Source organism: Neomonachus schauinslandi, chromosome 9, assembly GCF_002201575.2.
Source record: "Neomonachus schauinslandi chromosome 9, ASM220157v2, whole genome shotgun sequence".
Classification (NCBI taxonomy): Eukaryota; Metazoa; Chordata; class Mammalia; order Carnivora; family Phocidae; genus Neomonachus; species Neomonachus schauinslandi.
In genome coordinates, this window is record NC_058411.1 from 113644837 (window position 1) to 113659150 (window position 14314).

The window sequence follows — 14314 nt, forward strand, 5'->3', positions numbered from 1 at the left end:
CTTAAACTGAAACCCTAGGAGTGCCTGTTCTTTGGTGGAGCCTAGAGAAGCATGAGTTCTTTTATTACCATTATCACTATTAATAACAATAAGCATTTCCACCCATTCAGTGACGCTCACTGAGTCCCCAGTCGGTGTCAGCCTGGGAAGAGGAAGGGCCAGCTCATAAAGGTATTACATGCCAGGCTGAGGGTCGGGACTTCAAGCTAAGGACACTAAGGGGCTCCTGAAGGCCTTGAAGGCAGAGGATCACATCTCCCACTTTCCCTTGAAGACTCAAGGCTCAGGTCATGCCTCCATTAGGATTGCGTCCTCTCTCCCTGACACCGAGGCCTCAGGACCAGATCACACAGAAATGGGAAAAGGAGAGATAATGTTTAACTGAAGAATAATCTGACGCCCTTTCCCAGCAGAAAGCCTATTATCAGACCCAGGAGCCAGCAGACGGGGAGGGGAGGGAAGTGGCGAGATATGACAAGCCTGACATTTCAAAACTGCCAGGCCAGAAAATCAGGAACCAGTGTGCTCAGAGTATCTGACTCTCCTAACAGGGACTCCCTTGGTACAAACACAGTGATTTCTTATTTGATTTTTCTTCTCCCTATCCACAGTTTTTTAAGCATCTGGACAAGGCACGGGTTTGTACTCTCCAAAATTTCTCTTCCACGGGACTGTCATGTACAGTTGAGCAGGTAGTTCATTGCCCAAGGTATGACAAATGTGAAGATGCACTACCCAGATCCCCCTTCAAGGAAGGACCTGCTGCCCAGCTGCAGGGACAGTAATCGGCAGGCAGTCTCCAGTGTCCGTTCCCTCAGAGCCTTTCTCGGCTGCAGAGAGGAGCAGTGCCGGGCAAGGGTGAGTTCTTGTCTAAGGTCACACAGCGAGCTAGTCAGAGAGGTGCTGGGCAGGCTGTCAGAGCCCCTTGGTGCCCATTCCTGCCCTTGGGCCAACCTGTGCTCACCTGGTACCTGGATTCACCTTATGTCCTGGTATTAACCCAGCCCTTCCCTTTGGATCTCAGCCCCTTGGTCTTGACTGTTCCTATGGGCCCCTCCTGTCTTCTCCCTCTTCCTTCATAGATCCCCTTCTCAGTCAGCCAGGAGATCACTTCCTCCCTCAGTTCTGCCCTCAGAACCCTTTGTTCACTTTCTCTGGCCTTTGTCTTCGCCTTCTGCCCTGCCGTCTGCAGGGCTCCTGGGGGTCCTGTCTTGACCCCTAATGACACGCATGGTGAAGACTAGAGCTAAGGCCTCACCTGGCAGCACCAGGTTACAGAGGGCCTGAATTCACTCCAGTCCCAATCACGAAGTGTCACACTGTAGCAGTAAACAATTAGCGTGTTCCTACTGTGTGCCAGGCATGGAATTATATGCTTTAGAGTCACCATGTCTAGTCCTCACAAAACTGCTCACCCCTGTCTTACCGTCCTCAGGAGGGAGAGCAGACATGGCCAGGGCCACGAGACCCCCAAGTCTGTTTGATTTGAAGCCCACCCCAACCCTGTCTTTCTACTATAACCCTGTACCTCCAGACAGACCTAAACACTGACAATACCACGACTACTATAGGGCATGCTAGGAAAACCATTTCAGACAGTCATTTGGCACTAAATATCAAGGGATTGTGGAAGGATTTTTAACATGTTGATATACTGTCAGGAATTCCGTGACAAGAAATCTACCCCGAGGAAAGAATAAGAAATGTAGGAAACAATTTATACACAAAGATGTTCGTAACAGCATTCTTTATGCTGAAAACTACCTAAATGTCCAAGCCTAATTACATTATGGCATTGTTCTACTGGAAATACACTGCAGCCATTGAAAATATTTACAGAGGGTTTAATAGTAACGGGGGGAAGATGTTTATGACATAATGCCAAATAAAAATAGCAGATTTTAAATCATGCGTACAGCTCCATCTCAACCATGACAACATGCTCTGCAACTAAAAAAAGAAAAAAGGAAGTGCGAGTCTTGAGCAGCTCTACTTCTCCGGTGTTCCCTGCATGGAGGGGACACAGCTCCAACGGCGGTGTCCACACCGATGGTGGCATTCTGCCTTGTCTCCCTCCCTACTGGGCTGCGAGCATCCCGATAGAATCTCTTTCCGAGTGGGTGCGCCACCCACACTGTGGAATGAGCGAGCAAATGAAGGAACAGAAGGGGTGGGAAGGTTGGCCCTGGGCCCAGGCCACTCACCTCCTTGGACTCAGTCTTCTGAGTGGCAGGATCTTAGATTTGCCACTTCCTACTCTGAGCCCACAGCCAACCCAAGTCTCTCTTAAAGCCTTGGCAGCTTTGTCACCTGAGAAACAGGACAGTGTTTCCCCTGAGAGGTCCAGGATGGGGACGAGAGAGCATCCCCATCACCCTGGGCCAGGGGAATGGAGCTGGATGCCTGACCTGCCACTCAGGAATGGGCACCTTATATACACCATTCCCTCGAGTGCTCACAGCTCTAAAATGTTAGAATTGAAAGCCCCGGTTAACATATACAGAAACTAAGACTCAGGTTGCATCTTGCTCCAACTCTTATGGCTAATAAATGGCAGAGCAGAGATTCAAACTTCTCTATCTGCAAAACCCTCACCAGAACTGTAAAAGTGACCTTGGCGGGGTCCCTTCTCCTGTACGAGCCCTAGTTTCCCCTTGGACAGCAAGGTGCTAACTCAGAGGGCTCAACTGTTCCTCCCCATCATCACAGGTAACCCATGATGAGAAATACTCTGATGGGACCCCAACTCCACCCCAAGTCCCTGGGGGCAGCCTGGAGACTTGGAGACTATAGGACAGCAAGCCACCCAAGTGAGGCCATATCCACTGATCCCTTGCAGGCAGCCTTGGTCTGGGCACTGGCAGAAAGCCCAGGAGCATAGGAACACCTCACCCACACCTCAGATAGACACGTGTGTGGCAGGTAGCTGGCCATTTCACCTGACCTACTCTCCCTGGGCTGGCCTCTGAGGGGTGTGAGAGGGGCCTTATGCTGGCTTTGCTCGGCTCAGCTCTTCCAGCCAAGGAGCTCCAAGAAGCAGCCAACCGCCTCCAGCCCCAACACACATCCCAACTGCAGGGGAAACCAATGTAATAACAGCCCACACCTGCACGGAATCTCCCACTCACCTTAACCCACAGGCGGCCAGGACAAGGATGGGCAGTCCCATTTTACAGGCGGAGATCTAAAGGCCCAGAGAAAGACAGTAGCTCTTCTCAGGCCACACAGCCGGCCAGTGGCAGAGCCGGGACTAAGCTCTAGGCTCTCAAGTCAGTGTTTAGTGTCTTCCAATCGAGCCTGCGTTTGTCCTATTTATGTGACACACATTTACTGTGTATTAACCCCTGCCACAGGCAGGACACTGCGGGGCTGTGAAATGGGCAAGGGTTTGCAGTTGAGTGGAGCAGGGGAAGAAGGATGGGGTCTCATGCAGGGGGTTAATAGATGGGTTACAGAGATCACAATATGGGGGACGAGGTGTCAGGACAGCAGGCACACAGTGAGATGCCTGTAATACCTGCTGAATGAAAGGTTGACTGAAGGAGTGAGTTGTTTTATTAATCAGATGGAGAGAGGAGAGCAGGATGGACAGAGAAGCAGCCTGCGGTGTGGTGGCAGGAATGAGCACACGCATGGTGACACATGGACAAGGATACACATCTGAAAGGAAGGAGAAGTAAAGCTGAAAAGTTCGGTAGGGCCACATTTTTGAACCACTTTAAATGCCAGGCCAGGAAGTTTCAAAGATCCTTTGTAGATAAAGGTCGCCATTATAATACATGTTTTCAGACCATTAATTTGGCAGCAAAACAGTAAATTATCAAAACAATGGCAGCTCTGGTAGATAGGTGTGAGGGGTAGGCCTGGAGGCAGAGAGGCAGGTGAGGTTTCTAGAAAGGCATGAGGAGGCTGGGACAGGGTCAGGCTGGCACAGAGGGACAGGGAAGGATGGACGTGGGTGACGAGTGCATGGGCTTGGCTCCTGATACTGCTCAAGACAGCTGGGGCACCCTGCTGGTCAGCCTCAGTCCCACCCCATCCCAAGGGGCAGGCCTGACCCAAGAAAGGAGACTAAGAAGACATCCAGCAGCAGGGGTCATGAGCTCTGGCTGCCAGTCAGTTTCCCGTCTGGATGAAACACAGCAACACAGTGAAGTGCCTGGCTTGGTGCCTGACATACAGTGGGCACTCAGCCCCCGGTGCTAACCCTAGACCTTGAGCTGCACCTTCCAGACCCCATAAATATCACTTCCGCTGGATGGAGGACTGCCCTGCCCCAGATGACAGAGCTGGAGTTAGGGCCGTGAACCCCAGGCCAAGCTGCTTGTGGCCCTGATGCTAGGAGCCACCTGGCTCCATATATGCATCTGTCTGGCCCTTGTTAGCCCTGCCCGCTGAACCACACCACCCCGAGGCTGGAGCAGTAGAAACGGGGGCGGGGGGAGGGGGAGGGAGATTCGAAGTCAGATAAACCTGGCTGTGAATTCAGCTCTGTTCCTGCCCAGCTGCCTGTCCTTGGCAAGTTGCTTAACTTCTCTGGGCGTCATCTGTAGAAAAGGACCAACGATACTCCTGAAACAGGATGTTAAATGGGGCTTTTCTGTCATCTCAGAGTTTTGGCTGACACCCAAAGGTGAAGATGAGCAAAGATATTAGGAGACTACCTGTGCTGGCGGGGTCTGGCCAACAGGGGGCTCCAAATAGGTCCTGCACTGTTGCTCAGCATCCACCTCCAGCTTTACGTAGAGTCGGGGGCAGAGAGGAGACCGCTGACGGAGCATGATCCCAGAGAGCGTTTTGGGGAATGCTGATGTATCTCTTCCTTTCCCCTCCTGCAGATTCAGAGAATCAAACATGGCATTAGAGCTTGATCAAAAGGCCTCTCTTCCCCACTCTCTCTCCATTTCTCAGCTCTGCTCTCCTTAGGGTGGGCTCTACTTTCAGTCAGGCTCTTTCCATGTGCTGTTCAAGGCTGACATCCTCATTTAGCATCCTCAGACAAAAAGGGACACGCTTCTCATCTGATGCTCCAAGGTTTCCTGCCTAGGTGCCCATCTCTGAACCAATCACTGTGGCCAGGATGGGATGGAGTTTCCTGATTGGCCAGATCTGTGTCACATGCCCCCTCCAGGAACCCACGTAGCCGAGGGAACTGAGAATGCTGTTGTGTACAAGGAGGGAAAGGGGTGCTGGGCAGGGGGAAACATTGCATAATTCACTGCTTCAGCCACAGGAAAGCTCGATGTCTCCTTTCCGGATCGCCCTATGGGAAGTGGCTCCCTCCCCCCATGATTCTCTATCTCAGCAGCCTCCCAGTTTCCTTCATTGTTCTTGCACTTTGTAACTACGTTTTTTCTGGCTGTTGGTCTCTCCTGCTCTCCAGTGTCAGCCCCATGACAGCCGGAAGCAAACATCTCTTGTTCACAGTTGTATCCTGCAACTAGCACAGTGCCTGACACATAAGAGACGCTCACAGAATAGTTGTGGAATCAAAGAGTAAATGTTACCCTCACAGTGAGTGCCCTTTCTCTAGGCAGCAGCCATACTTAGAGGGTCTGCCCCCCACCGCCACCCCAGGCTGCCCCAGAGCGCACTGGCCCCCCATGGGCTCCTACTCACCTCTCCACTCTGACACCTCCCAATCTCACTGGCCTTACCCTAGCGTGGGTGTCCTTAATCGGCACTCATGCCCATAAGACACAGGTCTAGAGGGCAAAGAAAAGTATCCCGCCTCGGCTGTTTACTGTGTGGTGGTGTGTGTTCTGCACAGAAATTGGGCTTGCGTCTTCCTGAGATAAGCCAGGACACTGCTCTCCTGCTAGGGAGGAGAGGAGGCAAGAAATGGAACTGCAGGACTAGCCAGTGGTGGGGGGAGGGCTCAGCCTGTCTTGGTCACTTTTGGAAGAGTCTGGATGAATAGGAGGAGCTCCTGGAACAATGGTGAAAGATGGTGCTGTTGGAGCAAAGGTGGAAGAGAACGAAGCTATACCCCAAAGGACTTGTCCAGGTTTGGGTTCTGCCTGAGCCAGTTTCCCTTCATTCTCCCCAGGCCTTTATCGGAGTGGTCTTTACCATCCCCAGGAGGCCCCACCAAGCTCTCCCTTGGGAGCTGCCCTTGGTTCTGGCTCAGACCCTCAGATGGTGGGGGAACAGCACCCCCTAAAGGCCAGAGGGGTGGGACAGTGGAAATCAGCAAGAGCCCCCACTAAGGTCCCCTCTTTAGGCTTGAAGAGCTTCGTGCCAGAGTCAACCTGGGCACTTCTGAATGGTATTTAGTGCAAGAAGCCTGAGCTTCCTAAGGTGGCTTCAGTCCAACAGTTAGTGAAGATGCTCCCCACAGGCCTTCCCCAGGTGCAGGGACAGGTGCATAGGCTCCATCTGATCCCAGGTATACCTGCTCAAGTCTTCCGCCTGCCCTACCCTGCTCCCAAGTCTCCTTAGCTGTGGGGCGAGAGGTGGCTCTTTCCCTACCCTGAGCTGTGCTCAGTATTCAGGACTTGTAAGCAACATTCGAGAAAAGTCTTCAGAGATGTGGGGCCTCTCAACTGGATCCCAGGATGACTATTCTCTGAGCAGAGATTGGCTGCTCCTCAACTCCCACTTTCATACCCCAAATCTGATAGTTTGCAGAGTTAACCCTGGCACTACAGAGAGGCGTTGTGGCTCTTCAGACTTCCAGAACATCTCTTCCAGGCACAGGGAAAGCATTTTGGCATCTGCTGCACTAGCAGGTTTCCAGGCTGAAACCTCCATCTCAGTCCTATGACCCAGAAGTTCTGTTCCTGTGCCCATGCTGGGGGAGGGAGCAGGTTGAGTCCATCTGCCGGGGAGTGGATTAGTAAAACGTAGGTGATGGGCTGCAGGCACACTCAGTAACATGAATGCATCTAAATGGAAGTGCTTAGTTTAAAAAGAAGGAACTCAAAATAAATAAGTAAATAGGAAATCAGATGAGATTTTATAAGACGATACCATTTCTGTACATGAATAATACAGGCATGGGTGGCGTGCTGATTTTTAACATTGGTGCTATTGCCTCTGGTGTTAATAAAATGAACACAGCTATCTTGTACTGGTGTGTAAAAGATTTCAGGACTTTGCTTATTTTTAGGGTGCTAGGGGAATGTTTTTTCATCCAAAATTTGAACACTAACTTCATAGACCAGCATGGTTGTATAACATCTCACCTGTGTTAAATTTTTTTTTAATTTGCCACTTTTGCATCTTTCACATAGTCGAAACTATTTCAGTAACTACAGTAATTCAGCACTATTCAGCAATTTAGTACTATTTTAATAATAAAATTTGAAAATTTTACAAATTTACAGGAATAATGTACATCAGTGGAAATGTGAATATATGAGTTAATCACAATATATCTTTGCTCCCCAAATTATTTTTCATCTTCCCATTGCCTGGCCCTGAGTGGGAATAACATACTTATTCTACATTTGGATAAAGTTCTTGTAATGTATTAATGCTTATAATTTTCCACTTACATTTAAGAAAAATACATAATTTTCCAAGTTAAAAAAAATATACTCACACAGAACACATGCAAGAATACGTGCAAATAAGAAGATAGGTATTAAGCACATCTGAATGTTTATAGTGGAGAGGGGGAAGAAAGGAAATGATGACATAAAAGGGAATTCATCAATTCGAAATCAAGGAGGGAGTCTCACTGAAGGGTGATAATGGGCCCAGAATGCTAACTCAACCTCCCTCCTGACACCTAAGGGCAAAAATACAAAAAACCTTGAAAAGCTCCTGTCTCCAGGCCAAAGCCAAGTCCATCTTCTCCAGCTCTGGGGCCCAACCGCGTCCAAGAGTTTGAATCAAAAGTACAGTGGCCTGTGGCTTATCACTCACCCAGAGATCCTGCATTACAGAAAATTCCTAGAAGCTTGTAGGGAGGATGGTCGAAGCTCAAGTTTCACCCTATGACCGTTAAGACAGAGAGACGCGCCCCCTAGAGGCCAGAGAAGTGGCCTGTGGTTACAGGATTCTGTTTCTGGTCTATTTGAGTTGAACCAAACCTCAAGAGAATGAAGCCTGGCCATCTGTCCTGGCCAACCTCCAAGCCCTTGACTGCCCAAAAGCTCTAGCTATGAGCAGCGTTCAGGCTGCCATGGCTGTGGGGACAGGAACGGGCTGAGCAGGTCCCTGGCAGAGCACTGGTCAACCTGAAGCCTGCTGTGCCTTTGGTCCTTTACATCCTGCTCCTAAAAGAAACAAAATCAGCCAGGATTCCAGAGACACAAGTCTCAGATTCACAGAGTGCTGCCTGGCTTATAGAGCTCTGAAAAATCCCTGGCGTTTTATGTCTGCGATACATTCTGTATCACCACCTCCTATGGTACAGGAACCCTCAGGAAAATCATGAAGAAGGCAAACTTGGGTGGAAGCCTCTACCCCATCTGAAGTTCTCTGTTCATTCTTCAGCCCTCCATTCAGGGGCCAGGATGCCTGAGGCTCCGCTGCCCCAGCCCTTCCTGTGAGAAAAGCTGATCAACTTGTTCTCACTAAGGTGTGAGGGTCTGAAAGGTTTCCCCTCCTCGGACAAATTGTATGTTGCTCTGAGAGCCTGAGGCATGTATGTTGCTGCTGATGCTAATGAATGAAGTACTGATGGTGGGACTTCAAGCAGCTGAGAGGCAAAGAATTTTCAAATTAAGCCAAAAGACTGCCTCCTGGCCAACCATCCCAATAACTGTTGGAGGCCTTATCCCCTGCTGTTTGGTCTTGGAAGCATGCCAGTTTCATCTTGGAGGCACAATATGAATTCAATTTCAAAAAGTGCTGTGACTTTTTAGAAGGTACGTTGTGTCTAATTGAACTGATATTTATTTACCTCCATTATAAATAATATAATTATTTTCACAATGTAATTATATTCTTTATAATGTTACTCCAAATAGTCAAATAATTATATTATTTATGTTACTCCAAACAGTCAGATTTTAAACCCTCAAAGGATGAATCAGTCTCCCAATTTAAGATGGCTTCTAGGACACCCTCTCCATCTGTGTGCCTTGATTTTCCTATGGCTTGTCATCTTGCTGTGGGAATAGGGCTGAGGACTGAGAAAATTAGCCTTTTTCCATCATCCTTTAGATGAAAGTCATGTATTTAATCGTGGATTTTGAAAACTCCAAGGGCCTCCCCATTTTGCTTCATCTGAGATAAAATTCCCGTCCTCCTGCCAGCTATCACTGGTATCACCCTAGGGACCCACAGACTCTGGGCCCCATCACGGCCCTCCCCCAACCACATTCCTCTCCACAGCATAAGGAGTCAACAGGACCAAAGAGACATACCCAAGCAGAGCTGTACCCTCTTTCTGGAACAAATTTCAGGCTCCTGAACCTTTGGAATAGCCTTCCCAAACTGCTTCCAAGCCTGCAAGGGCCTCTTCTTCATAACTGTGTCCTCCTGAGGGTAAACCAAACTGTTGGCATGTGTAGACATAGGCCCAGAGGATGGCCAAGGGCAGCTCTGGCAGGCAGTGTGGACAGAGGTTGGACATGTGAGCTCAGATATCCACATGCACGTGCACACATTTCCTTGCAATGTAGGACGAAGCTGGGGGGATGGAGGAAGAGGAAGCCTCTTCCAAGAGTCCATGTTCCAGCACAGTCTAAGTATCTTATTTTATTTAAGATTTTATTTATTCGCACGCACGCACACATGAGTGGGGGGAGGGGCAGAGGGAGAAGGAGAAGCAGATTCCCCGCTGAGCAGGGAGCCTGATGATGTAGAACTCAATCCCAGGACACTGGGATCATGACATTAGCCGAAGGCAGATGCTTAACCCACTGAGCCACCTAGGTGTCCCTATTTTCTATTTTTAAACGTTTTATTGTGGAAAACCTCAAACATATCCAAAAGTAGAACAGAAGGTAGAACAGAAGAATGAACTCCCATGTTCCAACACCCACTTTCAGCAATTATGAATTTAGAGCCAAACTTATTTCATCTCTACCCCCATTTACATCCTCCCCCTCCTCTATTATTTCTGCCTTTAGATGTTTAGAAGAGTGACTCGAGTTATCATTATCATCACTATGGAAAAAAGAAAGATATTATAATCCAGAAACTCCAAGGAGGACAAGGAGTCCAAGAATTTTATGACAAGAGCTCTGGTTCTGTCGGGAAAAAAACAGACTCAGAGCCAGCAAGTGTTGGGCAGAGAAGGGAGGACCCTGGAGGCCAGCCCTCCACAGCAGCTCCTTGCGCCATCTCACATTTGGCCCCTTCAGAGTCGAAGAAGTATCCCTTGTTCACCTTTGGGACCCCCACCAAGGCAGGCCCAGACAGCCTTCTGGGCTTCCTTCAAGATGGGTTTCCCACAACATGGCAACAATTCCATTCATGCCTACCTGTTGGCTCAGGCTTTGGGGTCTGCCTGCCTTGTCATGTCTGCACCGAAGGTGGCTAAAGACTGGCATGTCCCGCTTGGGTGAGCTCCCATGACAGCCTCAGCCCTCTCCCTGCCACTATGATCCTCAGCCTCAGCTTGCATGCACATGCACTGGGGTGCATCCATGGGGGAACAGGTGAGCCCTATGGCTGTAGCAGGCACACTCCTGGATTTGTCCCCCCTCCCTTAAACAATGCTATCTTGGTGATACCACATCCAAGGAAGCTCGTGGGCAGCTTAGGAGAAGCCTGGAAAGAGAAGTCTGGTTTGAAAAGTTGTCAAAGCACCACAGAATCAGAGAAACTCAAGTTGGAAGAGACCCAAGAGGCACCTCAGAGATCACCAAAGAGGCCCCTCTTCAATCTGTTTTATAAATTTAGGTACAACGGTGTACTATCTAGCTTGAAGAAAGAGTTCTGATTTTTAAAAAAGTAATAAGTCTGCAAAACACTCACCCTAGGGCAGCTTTGTGCCTGATACAAGAATTCCCTTTCCTGTGGCATCTCTGTCACATGGCCATCCAGACTTACATGCTCCCAGAGCCAGGAGCCTCCTTACCACCCATAAGATGCCATTCCACTGTTGGGCAGCTTTCATGATAAGGAGCCCCCAAGCCTCCGGGGTGGTCCTATTCCTGTCTTCTTCTCCTTGACTGGGCTGCAGCCAGTTAAAGGCAGAGCTCACATCCTTCCCCTCCTCCCCACCTCACCTCTACTCCTCATTAAATGTCCTCAGGTCCTTGGTCTGCTCCTTTGATATTTAACAGACCATTACCTGCCCTAAAGAGATTCTCTTGTCAGAAGTAAAAATGCTTTATGGCTATCACTTCAATTTGCTGTGCTACTGATTCAAAACAGCAGTTGTTTTGCTCTTTAATGGTTTTTTTTTTCCTCCTAGTTGTGAGTTCTCTCCCTTTTTAAAGGTGTCAGATGGAAGGCAGGCCCCCGCAGGTCTGAGATTGCCTCCCAGGCATTTCCCAGAGCTGTCCTTCTTCCCTTCCCCTCACGGAGGTTGTGGCTGTCAGGGGACCAGCAGCCTTAACTGCCAGGTTAGGGGGCACAGAATTACCCAGGAAAGGATTTCTAAACTACAAGTGAAGAGGTTTGATGACCCACACCAATTAGAAACAGTCCTTCAAGCTGGTGGTTTCCCACCTGAACGCCTGCACTAGAACCATCTGGAGGGCTTGTTAAAACACATTCCTGGGCTCTGTGCCAAGTTTCCAATTCAGGAGGTGTGGGGTGCAGCCCGAGAACTTGCATTTCTAACCTGGTCCCAGGTGATGCCCCGGCTAGTGGTCACGGAACTACACTTTGAAAACCACTGGGTGAAAGGACCATGAGAAGCATTCACAATGAAACCAAGGTTTCAAAGAATGGAAGCGTTTCAAGTGCCCAGGAGGGAAGCTTGTGGCTGGTCCCGCACATTCTGCAGGGAGCTGAGCTCACCCATGCCTCTTTCCGAGGTGTACCCCCCCACCCCCCCCCCCCCCGCCAAATGCCTGCAGCATCAGCCCCCAGATGGACTCTCACAGGCCTGGAAGCAGTGTGTCTGACACGTAAGCCTTGCTTTGCTGACCATTTCATCCCAGAGACTAAAGGAAACTGCTCCTGGGGATCCAATTTTGGCCATTAAAAAAGAATCGGTAAGAAAACAGCCATTTCGTCTTGGCGGTGGCAGTAATCAGAGAACGGAACAGCCTGCTGAGTACAGTCATGCCCTCAACCAGCATTTAAACAACACCCATGTATGTCAAAGTGTCCGAGAGACCTCAACAAGGCACATTTCAAATTTCTGAGAACTATGGTTCCCAAGAAATGTGGCTCCTAAGAGATGAGAAATACTTTAACAATAACAGCGACCTGATTTTGCAATCCTAGATGACACTAGTAAGGAAGAGAAGCTGAGCAGGAAACCAAAGCAGGAGGCTGGGCTGTCATCAGAGCAAAGAGGTGTTAGAGTTTGGGGAAGGTGGGGGAGCTTGTTGGTTTTTTAAATTTTTACCACCACCTGAGCATCAAAGACTGACAACAGACTGTGAAACTTCCTGGTCCAAGAGAAAGGGCAATTAAGTTTAAGGGGCAGGAGCTGTTAATTGGTATCCAAGGTCTGGAAAAAGAGGCTTCATCTCTGGCATCTTAACTCCCGGCTGTGGGATTCATCTTACCTTGCCACCTTATCAAAGCTTTGCCCTTTTGTTGCTTAGAAAGTCACTTTATTGAGACCTTGAAATGCCAAAGTTTTCAAACCTTGTCAGTGGCTATCAGAATTTAGATGAGCTTTAATCAGAATGTGTGTATTTTCTGTTTTAACCTTCAAGAGGAACTGCTACAGTACCCACTGAGGTTTGACAAGAACTGTTTTATGAGAGAGGGTTCCAGAGCTTTCCTTCACATTGTATTTTGGCCATGCTTGCTTCATCTTTTTATTATTACCTAGCAAGGAAAGAATTTCCTTTTTTTTTCTAGTCTAAACATTCCCCATGAGAAAAACAGTCTGCTTCTCTATTGAATAATAGGCCAAAGAGGCTGTTAATAAAAAGTAAAGTCTATTTAGAAATTAATGGTAGGTAAGAGTGAATATAATTCATGTTAATCTTATTTTTGTTACCTGACAGAGCATAAAAAGCAGATTGCCTTCCTGAGCTTCCTTTGAAGGAGTTGATTCTCTCCAAAATGTCTCTGCCATCTGTTGTGAGGACAGTTGTCTTACCCAAGGGCTCATTATTCCTTTCTAGATGAGTCAACATCTTCCTCACCCCCACCTCCCATCTCCCCACCCCCACTGTCTTTCCCTTCTCATTTTGTTAATAATCCATTTTCCACCTACTTCCCAAAACACAGATCCCTCCAAGGGCCCATGGATCAAGTCCACATTCCTCCCCAGGAGGGCACCACAGAATCCACCACCAACCAGCCTTTCCAGCTTTCCCTTGCTCAGTCTCCTAGTTCCCAGCTCCACCCCAGAGCCATTGCCTGTGAGTTGGGCAGCCTGGAGCTCATCCATTCACTCAGCACCCACCGTGCCCTTACTTTGGCCCTGGGCCACAGTTTTTAATAACAATAACAACAGCTAACATTTACTGAGGAATTTCCAAGGGGCCAGGCACTGTCCATTCAAGTAAGAACTCATTTGATCCACACAATATTAGGTAAAGATATATAGTAACTCATCAATGCCAGTTACCAGTAATGAAACAGACCCAGAAAGATGCTGAGCGGCTTGCCCAAGGTCAGGCTTCACAGTTGTGGGAGAGACAGAGATCTAATGTTTAAGTGTTGCAGTAGAGGTGTGAAAGTATAGTGGGAGACAGAGGAGCCTTCCACCATTCATTCATTCATTCATTTTAGTGGTTTTGGTGCACCTACTATGTTCCAGGCATTGTTCTATGTGCTTGGAAAACAAGAGAGAAGAAAACAAAGAACTCTGCTTTCAAAGAGCTTACATTCTTGTGGCAGGAAATGGACAAAAGAGAACACACATTAAAAGTAAAGTATATAGTCTGTTTGAAGGTGGTGAGTACTATGGGATCAAAAGAAGGGCTTAGGGAAAGGGGAGTCAGTATGTGAATGGCAGGTTGCAGCATTAAATAGGGTGGTCAGGGTAGCTGAATTAAGCAGGTGACCTTTTACCAAGACCTGAGGGAAGTGAAGGAGTTCCCCTATGGCTGTCGGGGGAACAGCATCCTTGGGAGAAGGGACAGCTAATGCAGAAGTACTGAGGCAGGAATATGCCCAGTGCCTGGTGTGTCTGAGGAACTAGAATGATGTCCTGTGTGGAGGGAGAGGAGTGGATAAGGGAGAAGAGCAGGAGATGAGATTCGAGAGACAAGAGGAGGGGTGGGAAGCCGGATTCTGCAGGACCCTGTAGCTATCATAAGGACTTTGGTGG